This window comes from Furipterus horrens, unplaced genomic scaffold, assembly GCF_987537825.1.
Source record: "Furipterus horrens unplaced genomic scaffold, mFurHor1.1.pri manual_scaffold_3, whole genome shotgun sequence".
Classification (NCBI taxonomy): domain Eukaryota; kingdom Metazoa; phylum Chordata; class Mammalia; order Chiroptera; family Furipteridae; genus Furipterus; species Furipterus horrens.
In genome coordinates this window covers 105,383,984-105,398,776 of record NW_028327173.1, presented here as the reverse complement: position 1 = coordinate 105,398,776, position 14,793 = coordinate 105,383,984, and the positions used below count along the sequence as shown (strand labels likewise).

The window sequence follows — 14,793 nt, the reverse complement described above, 5'->3', positions numbered from 1 at the left end:
GAGTCCAAAAACAAACCCCAGAGTTTGCGGCTGGGAGATGGGGAAAAGGAAGCAGCTTTTAAGCCGCCTTTGCATGCCTGGGGCTAGTTGCTAGTGTATTTGTTATGCAAAATGGCTTTAATACTTCCAAGGCCCAAGAAGATGGGAGGAGTCTTGGACTGTGGGATGGTATGGAGGGAGCCTGCAGAGCCTGCGTGAGATTCTGTGAATGGTCAGAACTGCTTGCAACACCCACTGCGTCGAAGGACACAGTCAAGGATATATGAGCAGCTGCGGACATTTTAGTGGGAGCGCTCCCTCCAGGTGGCTTGGAGGAGCGGGTCTCTCCAGGCTGCTTTAAGAGAGGCCTCCGGGCTGCTTTAAGAGGCTCTCGCCAGGCGGTTTTGAGAAAGAGAGGAGATCCATGCGGTTTGCAGGAAGAAGGCAGTTTACAAGGAGGCTGAGAATCCAGGCGGTTCTGCATTGAGAGCTGGAGGGCACCACAGCACAGAAAGGACCTCCCCAATCAGAACTGAGTGATTGGCAGCTACTGGTAAAGCTGAACTGTGCCCAGGAAGTAGGGAAACGGTGTTTCTGACCTTCCTAAGACTGGCCAGGTCTGGGAGGGGGAGGCAGAACTATGTGTAAATAAACAATTCTTTTTCTTTTCACTAAACTCTGGTATTGAGAGTTATGATTCTGGCGGCGGGCAATCGGACCCCTAACTAAACAGCCCGTGGGTTCTGTTGTAATCGGAGCAGCCCAGGGGTTCTGTTACAATACCACAACTGAAACCGGAAAAGCCGGTGTCCATGCTGCCTGTCATCTACCAGGCCCAATAAGCAGAGACAAGGATTGAATCTTTATGGGCGCTTTATTCAGATGGTGGTCTGAGAAGACAGCAGGTTTGTACCCTAACAGACTGTCTTAAATTCCATTATAAATGGGCCCTTTTACAATGAGAAGAGTAGGTAAGGGGGTTGGAATTCAGGGAAACGGTTAATTGGATAAAAGCTGCAGTGCCCTTTCACCTGTGTCCTGGGCAGTGGTCCCTGTGCCCTGGGCTGTGGTCTTTGTGTCCTGGGCGTGGTCACGCTGGAGGACAATGGCTCAGATACCGTCTTGATTGCTTGCAGTCCTCCTGAGGCACAAAGGTGCAACTGCTTAAGGTCACCTGGAATCAAGGTGGGTCGTACCTCCAGTTTCTGAAACAATAGCTTTTTACATACATTGATTGTTAAGCTTATTAGCTGTTACTCAAAACAAAAATTTTCCAACGTTTGAGTCCCCCATCACAACTACTGGCCATCTTTCCCTGACTTAGTGTAGCAAATATGGTATGTTCAGTGGGGCAACTTGGATAGGGCAAGCCTCTCTCCCACTCTCACCTGGATGCTGAGTATATTCTGGCTTGGAGGTTGGGACCGCAGGCCTGTGGGAATGGAGTGAGCCCCAAATGTGCACCCTACCTGTCAGGGTCTGCACTTGCCCTGAGAGTATTTCAGTATCGCTATGCAGGAAGGAGTACGACATTAAATAAATAAAAAGAGGCACTTTCCCTTTCCACCAAAGGCTGAAGACTACATTTCCCAGGTTGGATCTGAAACACCAAAAAGGAAACCCTAAAGAGATGTCTCACTGGAGCAGAGTGGAGCAGCTCAGGGCCGACCAGCCCAGCCCGGAGCAGAGCAGAGCTGTCTGACTGGCTACCCGAGAGCAGCACAGCCCCAGGGCCCCTCACTCAGTGCTGCGGCCTTGGCTGTGTTGTCTCTAATTGAGCTGTCCCACAGCCATGCTGTTTTCACAACCCAGCTGCATTACCATTGAGCTGTTTTGCCCTTAATGAAGTTTCCTTCACCATACGCCCCTCAAAATAAAAAATAAGTAAATAAATAAATAAATAAAACATTATCATGGATTGAGAGAATAATCCCAGAAAAAAGGAAACCGCTTTCCCCTGCTTTTTGAACAAGGGGCCCTGCAATTTCGTTTTGCACTGGGCCTGGCAAATTCTGTAGCTGGTCCCGTGTGCAGTGTCGTGCTAGAGCTAGCTGACTGGCTCTTGACTCTGCACTCATTCAGATCATGGCAAAAGCTTGAAAGGGGCAGGGTGGTAATATTAATAACACAGAAATCAGGCAAATGCTGGAAAAATAGAACTTTCTTTTAGAGCTGATTGTTAAACATTTGCCAGCACACTATTATACAGCACACTCAATAATACTGGAAACTTCTTACTCTTGTTATTTTTATTGGCTTAACTGGGCAAGCCCAAACTTCTAGAGGGACATTGTAGAGCCATGTTAGTAAGGCTAGGGAAGAAAGCAGTTACTATGCCCCAGGCACTGACCCAAACCACTTCCCCACTCTTTCAGGGATGAGGAAACTAGCTCAGGAAACTAGCTGAGGTAACGAGACTCACCCAAGACCACACAGCAGTACAGCTGCTGAGCTCACATTTGGACAAGAAGTCTTTGCTCTTAGAAGAGGCTCTTTTTTTTCAAAGATTAAATTTATTGATTTTAGAGAGAGACAGGAAGCGGGTGTGGGAAGAGGGACTGAGAAACAGCAATTTGTTGTTCCACTTATTTATGCATTCATTGGCTCCTTCTTGTATGTGCCCTGACCCGATAAAACCTACAATCATGGCCTATTGGGATGTTGCGCTAACCAACTGAGCTGCCTGGCCAGGGCAGAAGGGGCTCAAGAGCCACATGTTCCTTGTCTCTGCACAGCACCTAGCACAGGGTTCTGAACTTCAGGGGCAAATTGGAACAATGGGGCTCAGGAGAAGTAGTTGGGGGGTAGGGGGTGGGGCTGGGGAAAAGGACCCAGAAGTCCCAACCCTGCACTTTTGTCTTCTTCCGGAATCTTCACAGCCTGAAGTAGAAGGATGAAAGAATGGGCAGCAGGACAGCACATTCCAGCAGTCACTGATTAAATCAGAGGCACAAATATTTGCTAAGCCCAGGGGCATCCCAGACATGCCTGCAGGCCTGGAGGGAGCAAGTCCATGTGGCCTCTTCCTCTGGAACCAGGGAATCAAGGGAGGGAGTAGCCCCTCTGAGAGGTTTCCCCTGATACCAGTCTCTTTGTCACATTTGTATATGAGCTTTACACACTCAAATATGTAAAGCCCAGTCACAAAGCACTTTCTCAGTTATAAAAAGAACAGGGAGCTGACACCATTTTACAGATGAGGAAACTGAGGCCCACAGAGAAAAGAGAACATGCCCAAGGGCTGGGAAATGGGAAAGCCTGGAGTGGAGGCAGGACCAAAAAGCTTAGTCCCAACATCAGCAGTGCCTTATCCTGCATCTGGTCTGCTGCTTCTACTCAAGACTTTCCTGACCTCACTGGCCTAGACTCGTAGCTAGTCACTAGCTGATCCCCAGACATTTTTTTTTTTTTTTTTTTTTTTTTAAGAGAAAGAGAGGGGAAGGGAGGAAGAAAGAAAGGGAGAGAAACACCACATGCCCGCAGCTGCGGACCTGGACCAAAACCCAGGCATGTGCCCTGACTGGGAATCCATCTGATGACCTTTTAGTTCGCAGGTCAGGGCGCAAACCACTGATTCACACCAGCCAGGGTCCCCTTCTATGGCCAGACCTCCCATACCCTTACTTTTTACAGCTTCCCCAGGCTGTTGTCTCCTCAGGGGAGACTCCCCTCTCTTTTTACCTCTCAGCTCAGGGAGCCCTCCTCACCCCATACGCTCTCCAAATCTGGACCCTCTTGCCTTGCTTAGCTCAGACCTGATCTCCTGCTCCTGCTCAAAGCGCTCTTGCTCTCTCAGGAGTGGGACCATGAGGGACTGGGAAACAGGGGTCTGGGTACTAATTGCAGCTGCCACCCAGGGTGACCTGAGGCTACCCTGATCGGATACCTCATCTGGACTTAGCTCGCCTGCCTCACCAGAGTACTGAGAGTCTGGGAGAGAAAACCCTGGCAGTGGGCACAGGGCACGGCATTGTCCCAATCCTGGGCTCCATTCAGACCAGTTGCCATCTGGCCACATACTGTCTTGACTTCTGCCTCTCCCTTGAGGTCGGGAGGCCTGTATTAGGCCTGAGAGCTCAGCTAGGGAGGGTACTTTGACTACAGGCCATCCTACTCTCCTCATCTGGCTCAGTGAGCCAGGCCTGGACTGAGGCTGATGGGATGCAGAGTCTGGAGGTCACCTTGAGTCCCAGCCCCCAGGCAATTCTGCCCTTCAACCCTCTAGAGCAGCGGTTCTCAACCTGTGGGTCGCGACCCCTTTGGGGGTCAAACGACCCTTTCACAGGGGTCGCCTAAGACCATCGGAAAACACATATATAATTACATATTGTTTTTGTGATTAATCACTATGCTTTAGTTATGGTTGGAGGTCACCACAACATGAGGAACTGTATTAAAGGGTCGCGGCATTAGGAAGGTTGAGAACCACTGCTCTAGAGTGTTAACAGCTTTTCCCAATCAAGACCAAACTTTCTCTCCAAGCTAGCAAATCAGGAAGGGCCTTGGGACGTACTGGAGTTTTTTCCCCAAGGCAGACTTTTGGAGGGCCCAGAGAAGTGCTCCCCACAAGGCCTAAAATCAGAGACCATGTCATGGCAACGTGCTCCCCAACGTACAAAGGAGGGAACTGAGATCAGAAAGATGCAGGGTGAGGTGCGGATGGGGTCTTGGCACCGCTGCAGTGGAGATGCTGGTACATTCGGATCGAAGGGCCTTAGTTTTGAAGCCCGGTGGTCATAACAAGCTCCAGCCTTTTACTTGGTTTAAATTACTGGTATATTTTGAATTGCTTTGGGGGCTCAAGTGCTTTCAGACTCACCCCTTGACACCGCCACTGCTTCGGGTCATAGAGTGTCTATGGTTGAAAAGGGTCCAGTCCCCGCCGCGCTGCCAAGCAAGCCCCAGAGGGCTCACGACTCTCCGATCTCCAGCAGGACTGTCAGCACGCCCAGAGCGAGGGGCGGGAGGCTCCGCGGGCGGGGCGCGCCGGGGAGGGGCGGCTGGGGCTCCACCTCTATCACCTCCCCGCAGCGGTAAACAGACTGGGGCTCTAGGGGCTCCTGCCGCAAGCCCGGCGCTGAGTTACATCAGGGTTCCCGGGAGCTTCCCGCCCCGGCGGCCAAATACCCCCCGTCTTCACACGCTGCGTTGGCCAAGCAGCAGAGGCTGGCGAGGCGCCTCCCGCCCCGGGCCGCCAGGGCAGAAAGTTTTCTCTGGAGGCCCCCGGGACTTGGTTGGAACCGGGTTCAGCTCGAGAGTGGGAGCCGTGCGGTGGCCGCGCAGGAGCTACCGCCCCCAACTCGGGGAGGAGAGAGCCCGGGACAGGGGTGGCGGAGGCGGGCTAGGAGTCGGACCGGGCTCTTTATCCTGGAGCGGTGGTGAGTGTTCTCCAAGGTTATACGCAGAACGCTGGCCCTCCTCAGGGCCTCGGAGGGACGGGGGCACGCCGCCGCGCAGAGCGAGGATGACTTTAGTGTGCCAGCACTCCCCGCTCCCCGCGTGCTGCGGGACTCCGACCTTCCGGGGGAAACGAAACCGTTCCTCTCTGCCCCCCACCCCCACCCCGCGGGTTCTAAACGGTATTGGGATGCACAGCAAAGAGGCGATTTCCGCCCAAGAAGACAGCTCCCACCTCACAGCTTGCTTGGAGAAGGCTGGGCACCCGGCGCTTGGGAGACCCCGGGAGTGAAGGCCAGCGCTAGTCGGAGAGGCAGCGGAGTGGTGTTTGCTGGGACCTCCAGGGCAGTGCAGCCCCGCGACTCAGCGATTTGGTGATTCTGCGCCTGCTCTATCCAATACGGTAGCCACTGCTGGGCACCTGAAATGTGTGAGGACGTCCTCGGAACCCAAAATTTGACATAAAAATTATTTTAAGCTGAAGACATTTGAGATTTAACAAATGCAGAGAAAAGACTCATGGGAGCTTTTCTTATCTGACTAAAAGCAGCAACTTCTGGGAAATGAGGCTGTCATGAATGCCCCCTCCAGGAGAGTTTTAATGCCTTAAAGAAGATGAAAGACCATTCATACGTTATAGACAAACACTATCACAAGCCTTATCTTAAGTCTGTTCGCCCAAAAAGCCATTTGTCTTCCTAAAGAAATCTATTTGTTTTTCCCATAGAAGCCATTTCATTCCCCTCTCTTTTCTTAACTTGGGTATGTAAGCCTTTAACTTTAATCATTAAAAAAGCCAGCTACTTCCTTTGTTGGCTCTTGTATACATATGAAATACACCTTTTTTTTTCTCCTGTTAATCAGTCCTTTGTCAGCTTAATCCACAGGCCCCAGTAACCAAACCTAAAAGGAAAAGTTGATTACTCCTCAATAGTGGCTAGTCTTTGTTAATATGTGCAAGAAGTGTACAATGCACACAGGATTTCAAAGACTTGAAATGAAAGATAATAACTTCATATTTGATTACATGTGAAATAATATTTTCAATAAACTGGGTTAAATAAAATATTATTTAAATTAATTTGACTTGTTTCTTTTTACTTTTTTTGTGTCTACTAAAAATTTTTAAAACAAAGCAGAACAAAACAAAACAAAAAAACGTGTGGCAGCCCTGGCCATAGAGCATCATCCTGATATGCCGAGGTAGCGGGTTCAATCTCCAGGTCAGGGCACATATAAGAAACAACAACAAAAAAAATGTATCCATAAATGGAACAACAAATTGATGTTTCTCTTTCTTGCTCTCTCTAAAAATCAATAAATTAAAAAAAAAACTTTTATGCAGCAAAAGGATTTAGGGATTTTGTCTGTGGGAATTATTTTTCTTTTGTAATAAATTAATGAAAAATAAAAATAAAAAATAAAACATGGCTGGTATTATATTTCTATTGGATAGAACTACTAAATGTCAGGTGACCTTGTATCTTTGGCTTAGTTTCTACCACACAACATCAACACAGCTTTATTAACTGAATGCTCTGTGCCAGGTCCTGAGCAGCTTGGGCAGTTGGGGGTGGAGAAGGAGGAGGCACTGTGCCAGCCCTTGGGAAGCTGCCCAGCGCCTCTTGGCTCCCAGCTCAGCTTGGCTGAGTTCTGCAGCCCTGCTTCCCCTCCTCCACAGGATACTCAGGCCAGCAGAAGGCTCAGCCGGACGGCTGAGGATTCTGGAGCCTGCCACAGCTCTGGGAACTCACCTTGTTCATCCTCTGCCACGTTCCATCCCCCAGGATCTGCTTGATTAAAAGATGCTCCTGATAATCATTCAGGGATACAGGCTGGAGTCTGGGAAAGAAAGAGAGCCCAGACTCAAAGTTAAACCAAAACAAAACAACAAAAATCTTCTGCAACTGGTTTTTCTGATTAACAGCCCATACCTGTTGATTTGGAAGAATGGTCCTGGTTGGTACAACCCAGGTTTAACATAACTGATACAAAAGTGACAGATTTACAGCCTGGTAAAGCTAACCAGACCTGTACATAGTTAAACAACTCTATCTAACATTCTTTTTCCTTCTCTTATATAAACTTGCTCATAATAGTATCTAACACTCCTAGCATGCTTTCTGTATGCCAGCCACTACTAGTAGCTTTCATGTATTGATTCATTTCATATGAACTCAGATTTCAGGCACAATAACAACCCTATGTGGTGAGTACTATTACTATCCACTGTTCATGGGTGAGAAAACAGAAGTGCAGAGAGGTTAGTAAACTTGCTCAAGGTCACACAGCTAGAAAGGGGCAAAACTGGGATAGAAACCAGATAGTCTGGCTTTTGTGTTTATGCTCCAAATCACTTCATTACACAGCTTCAGCCAGGATTCTGATGAAAACTATTGTGTTGTTTTCCTTGACTGGTCCCTTTGCTAACCAGTTTATGATAAAGCTGTGACATATGCTCACAAACTAAAATATGTCTGAGATCAGCTTTGATAGATTAAAAATGATGAGGTGAGAACATGATCACACTCATAGGGAAGAGGTGAAAAATAAATCCCAGGAGAATAAATCTTTCTATCATTCTTTGTCCGTTTCTCTATATGGGTGGGCAAGGGGGCACTGTCTAAGAGTAGATGCAGCTGGTTAGAAGATGAACTGCAGTTGAAGGTTGTTGTGGCCTGGGTTGATAGGTGCCTGGGAGGGTTCAGAAATGTGGACACACATATGGTTTGCAGAGGTGGGTGGAGGGCAAAATTGTTACAAATGAGAATGGGAAAATAAGCATTTCAGATGGGGTGGGGGCTGGAACCCAAGAAGATGTCAGCAGAGTGAGGTATGGCAGGACAGGAAACAGCTGGTGGCCAGCATTTAATAGCATGTGTTGCTTGTGCTGAGCTGGGATGATGTTCTTCTCCTTCATCCTGACCTTAGGCCATAACTTAATACCAATACTGCTTTGTGCCAGTCAGCTGAGAGGCTAAAGGGCTGGGGATTAGGGAGGTGAGGAGTGTGGTTCCAGCTTGGGAAGGAATGGGCCTGGAGGCCATGGGCACAGGGCAAACTACTGCCTGGAGAAATATAAGTCATTCAGCCATCCTCAGAGTTACTGAAGGGGTGGTCACTGGGTTCCTGTCAGTTGTAGGTTAGGCAATGCACAAGGTACCCAGCCAAAATGGTGTCTAGTTCCTGAAATCCAGCATATTCTCTGCTCACAAGTCAGGGTCCATGTGAGCTGGCAGCAGCACTGCACTGAGCCTCTGATGAAAGCTGAAGACTTGAGGTCCCTTTGAAACCAGAACAGTCAGCATTCATGCTGCCTGTCACTACCAGAACCAATAAGTAGAGACAAGGATTGAATCTTTATGGCACTTTGTTCAGATGCCAGTGATTTGAGAAGATGGCACGTTATGTGTTCTAAAAACTGTCTTAATATCTCATCTCAAGCCAACGTTTTTATAAGGTGAAGAAAAGGGTAGGTAAGGGGTTTGGAAAAAGGTTAATCAGATAAGAGTTGCAGTCCATCTGTGATTTTCCTAGTATTTCTTTATCTACTGAGTGACAATTCTTTGTCTGCATCATAGAGTTCCCTCCCTGAAACACCATGGCTCAGATACCATCTTGATCCCTTGCAGACCCCTAGGGCACAAAGGTTGAATTGCTTTTGACCTTCTGGAGTCAGGAAGGTCCTGTATTCCAGTTCCGTAATGCCTTCCACATGCATTAATCACTTAAGCCTATCAACTATAACTAAAGCTAAAATCTTTAACACTTGAGTTCTCCTATCACCCGAGCTACTTGGGTCCCACCCACAATATAGGCCTCGGCTGCTGCTCTAGGTCCTCCTGAGTCAGAGAAAGCCCCCCAGGCCTCTGCAGGACTCATCCTGCCTCCTGACACAGCCTCTGCAAATGTGTTCAGTTTGTGGGACCTCAAAGACACAGAGCCGGGGCCCATAATAGGGCTCCCTAGTGACAATATGAGCTATAGAGCCTCTGAGTTTGCTAGTTAGGGTTTATTTTAAAAGAAGTTAGAGCAGACTCAAGGGTTCATACATTTATTTACCTATTCATTCCTATTGTTTATACTGACCTGTACACCTGATATATTGGTTTTCTAATTTAGTCTTACAACATACTGTTGACTTAAAAACGTCTAAACCAATAGAGAATTTTTATAAGAGTTTATGTGAGCCAAGCTGATAACGTGCTGGGAAGCAAGATCTCCAAATGCTCAAGTGAATGGTAGTTTTGCAGTTCTTTATTACACATTTGGAATGAAGGAGGAAATGTAAGGAATATTACATGAAGGTGAGAGAAAGCAAGGCAGGGGAAAATTTCTATATGATTGGTGTACAAGATTGTTAATAAAATCATGTGCTTTCTTGAGGACGGTTACACCTCCAAGGAGTCTGAAAAAGAGGATTTCTCCTGGCATTTCAGAGGCATGTTAACCTAGGTGCACAGGAACAGTGGATAGGGCTTGCTTAAGGCAAATATAAACTTTTTATAGGCCTGGAGTATGACTACTCACCATGACTTGCCCAGTTAGGAATTTATGATTGGATCACCCTGTGAGATTACTTTCCATAGAACCTTTTTACATCCACACTGGAAAATGCAAATAGAACATACTTCGCTGAGAAATAAAGAGGGCTGTTCATGAGCAGAAGACACAAGTTATGGGCAAGTGGACTCCAGGGAGCTGGGCAGGCTTTTCATGTCCAAGCCCAGACCCACTTCTCGGGTTTGCCAGCATTCCCTGCTACCTCCCACAGCCCCCTAGATGGCTGAGCAGTGGGCACAGTTTCCCCAGTTCGTAAAATGCTTTCACAAACACTTTGCCCTCAAGGGCTTCATACTACTCCTTCTGGGAACAAACAGGCACCATGACCACAGGCAGGGCTCAGGCTGTGGTTAGCACACAGCACCCTCTGTGTGGGTCACAGGAAGCAGGAAGCCCTTGTGGACTTCTGGAGGGTGCCACTCAGAAGATATCACAGGCAAGGAAGACTATGCCAGGGTAACAGGGTCCCCTCTGATGGTCTACTGGAGACAAGGAGCCCCGGAGTTTCAGCATCCCTTTCCCTTAATTGAACAAACCCATCCCAAGGCCTTTGTCTCTAATATTAGGATTGTCCTGGTGCATTTCCGGGTTGTTGCCTCAGAATCAGGATAGGAATGGAGCAAGAACAGGGACTGGGAGGTGGGCTGAGCCAGGGGCAGCTGTGGGAGGGCTGGGAGCCAGAGGCTTAAAAGCAGGAGATACTATTGGAAGGACTTGCCTGCCCCTCCCCTCTGGCACTGAGCCTTTGGAGGGAGGAGAGACAGGGGAGGTGGTTTTGGTTTTCTGGCATTCCCTCCTTGACTCACAGAATGTCTCTTCCAGAATAGGGAAAGTAGACTTCAATCCCACATTTTCTCAGGGTTCCAAGAGCTTCTGAGGAAGGAGGAGGAACACAAGCTCCCTGGGTGCTTACTGCCTGTCAGGCCCATTCAAGTGCTTGGGAACACTGGGTACTTGGCGCTTACCATAAACTCGGGCCAGGATCAGCATCCCACGGTCAAGGACTCTGGGGCTCACAGAAGTAAAGAGCCTTGCCATGCGTGGCAAGTTGGGATTTGGGCCTGGATGAAGTGGCTGGTGTCTATTTTTTTTCACCAGAACATCCCTAGGAAGGCAGTGCTTATCTCAAGAAAGGAGGTACTAACAGGGGGTTTGTTGCCATGACAGTGGGGCAGCAGCAGGACTGTTCTGGACTGAGCTGGAGACTCACCCAGGAAGCAGGCCCTGCCCCTGCCAAGCCTCTCCCCATCTGCAGGCTATTTGCCTCTCCTGCAGCTGGGGCTTGAGTCTCATGACTGACCATATTCCCAGGTCGCCTCAGTCTGTGGGGCCTCGGCTTGGGGGCAGGCTGACTTCTTGTCAGTCTGGGTCCCCTGCACCTTCACACTGGTTACCCAGGCCTGACATGCTCTCCTTTTCCTCAAGGCAGACCAGGCCTTGGTGGGACATCCACTCGCATCAAGATCTCTCTCCCTGGGCCAGTGCAGCTCTGAGCTGGGGGTGGGGGTGGGGGTGACAAGAGATGGCTTCCCTTGATGCTCACTTCCTGCCTTCTGGCCTGGGTGCCTCTGCCTCCTGTCTTCCACTAATGCTCACCCCGCACCCAGCCTCCTGTAGTCCTCTCTGGAACCTGGGGCTGTTACAATTATTGTCCTGTTGTGGGGAAAGTGAGCTTAGTCAGGGAATGTGTTGGCCTGCCCCTGACCCCAGAGCCACTCCACTTGCTGTGGTTCCACACACTCTCTGACAGCGTCTCATGTCTTTTGCAAGAGGCCTTCTCTGCCCCGACTTGCCACAGGCTATCACCATCCCCACTCCCCTCGCAGCTCCCTGATCTGACCCCAATTTTTTTGCCTCCCTCCCTAGGGGACCTTGGAGACTTGGCTGTCATACTACTCTTCCCCCTGCCCTGCCCAGCTTCCAGATATCCCAGCCCACCAGGGGTCCCCAAATAAGCAGAGCAGCTGAGGTCTGTATTGGTGCTGATACAGGGTCCCGGTGATTGCTGGGAGAAGCCCTGTCCTGAGTGGGGCTACTCTGCCTCCCAGTCCCTGAGGGATTTGTCAGATGGCACCACTGCCCTATGCTGGGAAACCCATATCAGTGAATGCTGATATGCAGCCTGGCCCCTTGGCCTGCCTGGACTTGCCCAGCCCTAGGCCATGAAGTCACAGAGACCTTCTGAAACCCCTTCCCAGGGGAGCTGTGCAAAGGCAGACAGGCCTTATGAGGTGCTAATTACCCAGCTAATTGGAGCCAAGTGAGTTACAGATGGCCTAGTTGACAGGAGGCAGGGACTGCGTGAGGGGAGGGAGCTGCCGGCAGAGGGTCCAGAGCAGGCAGCGGTTGTCCATAAATGGTTGATTTACTAGGGCTGACAAGGTGCCTTCAAATACATTCTGAGTGGCAGCATGTGACATGCGTAGTCCTGTCTGGGCCCAGAGATGCACCCACTCCTTGGTAGGCCTGCGCCCCACGTCACCTCCTCCCCAACCCGTCCATTTGCTCATTCTGGCTGCTGCAGGCACCTCAGCAGACTTGGCGCCCATGGACTCCATCCCCTGTGCCCTTCCAACCCCCACAGTGAAGACAGCCTAAGGAGTGCAAGTTGATGATGAAGTATGTCACATGTTTTATGACATGAAAGTTAGGAAGTGTTCCACACCAGAAGAAACCAATAAAAGAACGAAGGCTGTCATTTGTTGTTTCAGTGCAGACAAAAATTGCATCATCGTAGAAGGCAAAGAAATCTTGGTTGGAGATGTAGGTTTAACTATAACCAATACTTTCAAGTATTTTGGGAATGCACCCTGAGAAAGCTAGTCTCTATGCTTTGTACGATGTGAGCTTTGTCGAGATTTGTAACCAAGGAATCCAGAAAAGTGAAATGATTTATGTGATCTCCCAGTGTGAAATCTAAAATAAACTTTAAGGCATAAAACATGAATGTCAAGCAAATGGGCCAGAAGATCTCATTGGGCTTATATTGCTGAAAAGCTAGGTAGAGCCTTAATTGTAGCTTTTGAATGCCCTGTGTAGGTCATCATTCAGTGCCACAAGTCAAAACTTTTCATGTTTAATGCTGCCCTTCAGCTATATAAGTAAAGCAAACCTGTTTAGGCCAGGGTCTCACTGAGGGGGAGCTATCTTGTCATCTGTTGGAGCAAACTAAATATTCTAGAAAAGTGTGCAAATAGCCCTAAATAAATCTAAAATCTAAAGTAAAAAAAATTGTTTTAAATATGTTTATGGACTTTAGAGAGAGGAAGAGAGAAAGAGAGAGAGAAAAACATTGATGGTTGACTCCCATACTCTCCAACCAGGGATCAAACCTACAACCTAGGTATGTGCCCTGATCTGGAATAGAACCCTCAGCCTTTGTGTGTGTGTGCGTATGTGTGTGTGTGTGCGCATGGGGCCACACTCCAACCAACTGAGCCATATCAGCCAGGGCTGCCTAAAATCTAAAGTTTTATTGATACAAAATTAAATTCTTATTTGCCAAATGTCTGTTTTGATGAGTCGGCTTGTAAAGATTTTTGCTAAGCTCATGATTTTGATTTTTTAAAAGATTTTATTTATTTGTTTTTTTTAGAGAGAGTGAAACATCAATGTAAGAGAAAATCATTGATCCGTTGCCTCTCCTATGTACCCTGTAAGGGGACCGAACCTGCAACCCAGGCATGTGCCCTACCAGGAATCAAACTGGCGACATTTTGCTTTGTGGGATGATGCCCAACCAACTGAGCTCATAATTTTTTTAAAGTATATTTTATTGATTAAGCTGTTACAGTTGGCCCAATATTTCCCCCTTTGCCCCCCTCTGCCTGGTACCCTCCAGCAATCCTACCACCCTTAGTTCATGTCCATGGGTCATGCGTGTAAGTTCTTTGGCTTCTCCCTTTCCTATACTATTCTTTCTTTTTAAAAATTTATTTTCGGAGAAAGTATGAGGGAGGGAAAAAGGGAGAGAGAGAAACACAGATGTGAGAGAGAAACAAGAGTTGGCTACCTCTCGCACGCCCCCACCCAGGGACATGACCCATAACCAAGGCATGTGCCCTGACTGGGAATCAAACCAGTGACTTTTCAGTTCACAGGCTGGCACTCAATCCACTGAGCCACACCAGCCAGGGGTCATATGCTATTCTTACCATACCCCTGACTATTTTGTTCCTATAAATTATGAGTCTTAATCCCTGCACCATTTCCCTCTTTCTCCCTCTTCCCCCTCCCAGCTGATAACCCTCCAAAAGAGCTCCATACCTATGATTCTGTTCCTGTTCTGGTCACTTGCTTAGTTTGTTTTTGTTTTTATCTTTTAGATTCAGTTATTGATAGTTGTGAGTTTCTTATAATTTTAATGTTCATACTTTTAATCTTCTTCTTAAATAAGTCCCTTTAACATTTCATATAATAATGGCATGGTAATGATAAACTCCTTTAGTTTTACCTTGTCTGGTAAGCACTTTATCTGCCCTTCCATTGTAAATGATAGCTTTGCTGGATAGAATAATCTTGGTTGTAAGTCCTTGCTTTTCATCATTTTAAATACTTCTTGCCAGTCCCTTCTTGCCTGCAAAGTTTCTTTTGAGAAATCAGCAGATAGTCTTATGGGAACGCCTTTGTAGATAACTCTCTGCTTTTGCTGCTTTTAAGTTTCTCTTTTTATCTTGAAACTTTGGCATTTTAATGATGATGTGTCTTGGTGTGGTCCTCTTTACCTCTAGCTTGTTTGGGACTCTCTGTGCTCCCTGGACTTGTATGTCTATTTCCTTTGCCAAATTTGGGAACTGTTCCTTCATTACTTTTTCACATAAGCTTTCAATTTCTTGCTCTTCCTCTTCTTCTGGC

At 48.0% G+C, this 14,793-nt stretch overlaps 1 long non-coding RNA gene and 1 pseudogene across 1 annotated transcript; one reads left to right on the top strand and one right to left on the bottom strand.

Annotated features, from left to right (window-relative positions):
• Positions 1-834: 834 nt before the first annotated feature.
• On the bottom strand, positions 835-5,849 carry LOC150015647 (uncharacterized). The gene is made up of 2 exons (XR_016510012.1): positions 4,799-5,849; positions 835-1,196 (listed from the first exon to the last, which is right to left on the bottom strand). It is a non-coding gene; the product is annotated as an uncharacterized LOC150015647 (long non-coding RNA).
• Positions 5,850-12,579: 6,730 nt separating this feature from the next.
• On the top strand, positions 12,580-12,978 carry LOC150015646 (destrin pseudogene; annotated as a pseudogene).
• The last annotated feature ends 1,815 nt before the right edge of the window (positions 12,979-14,793 follow it).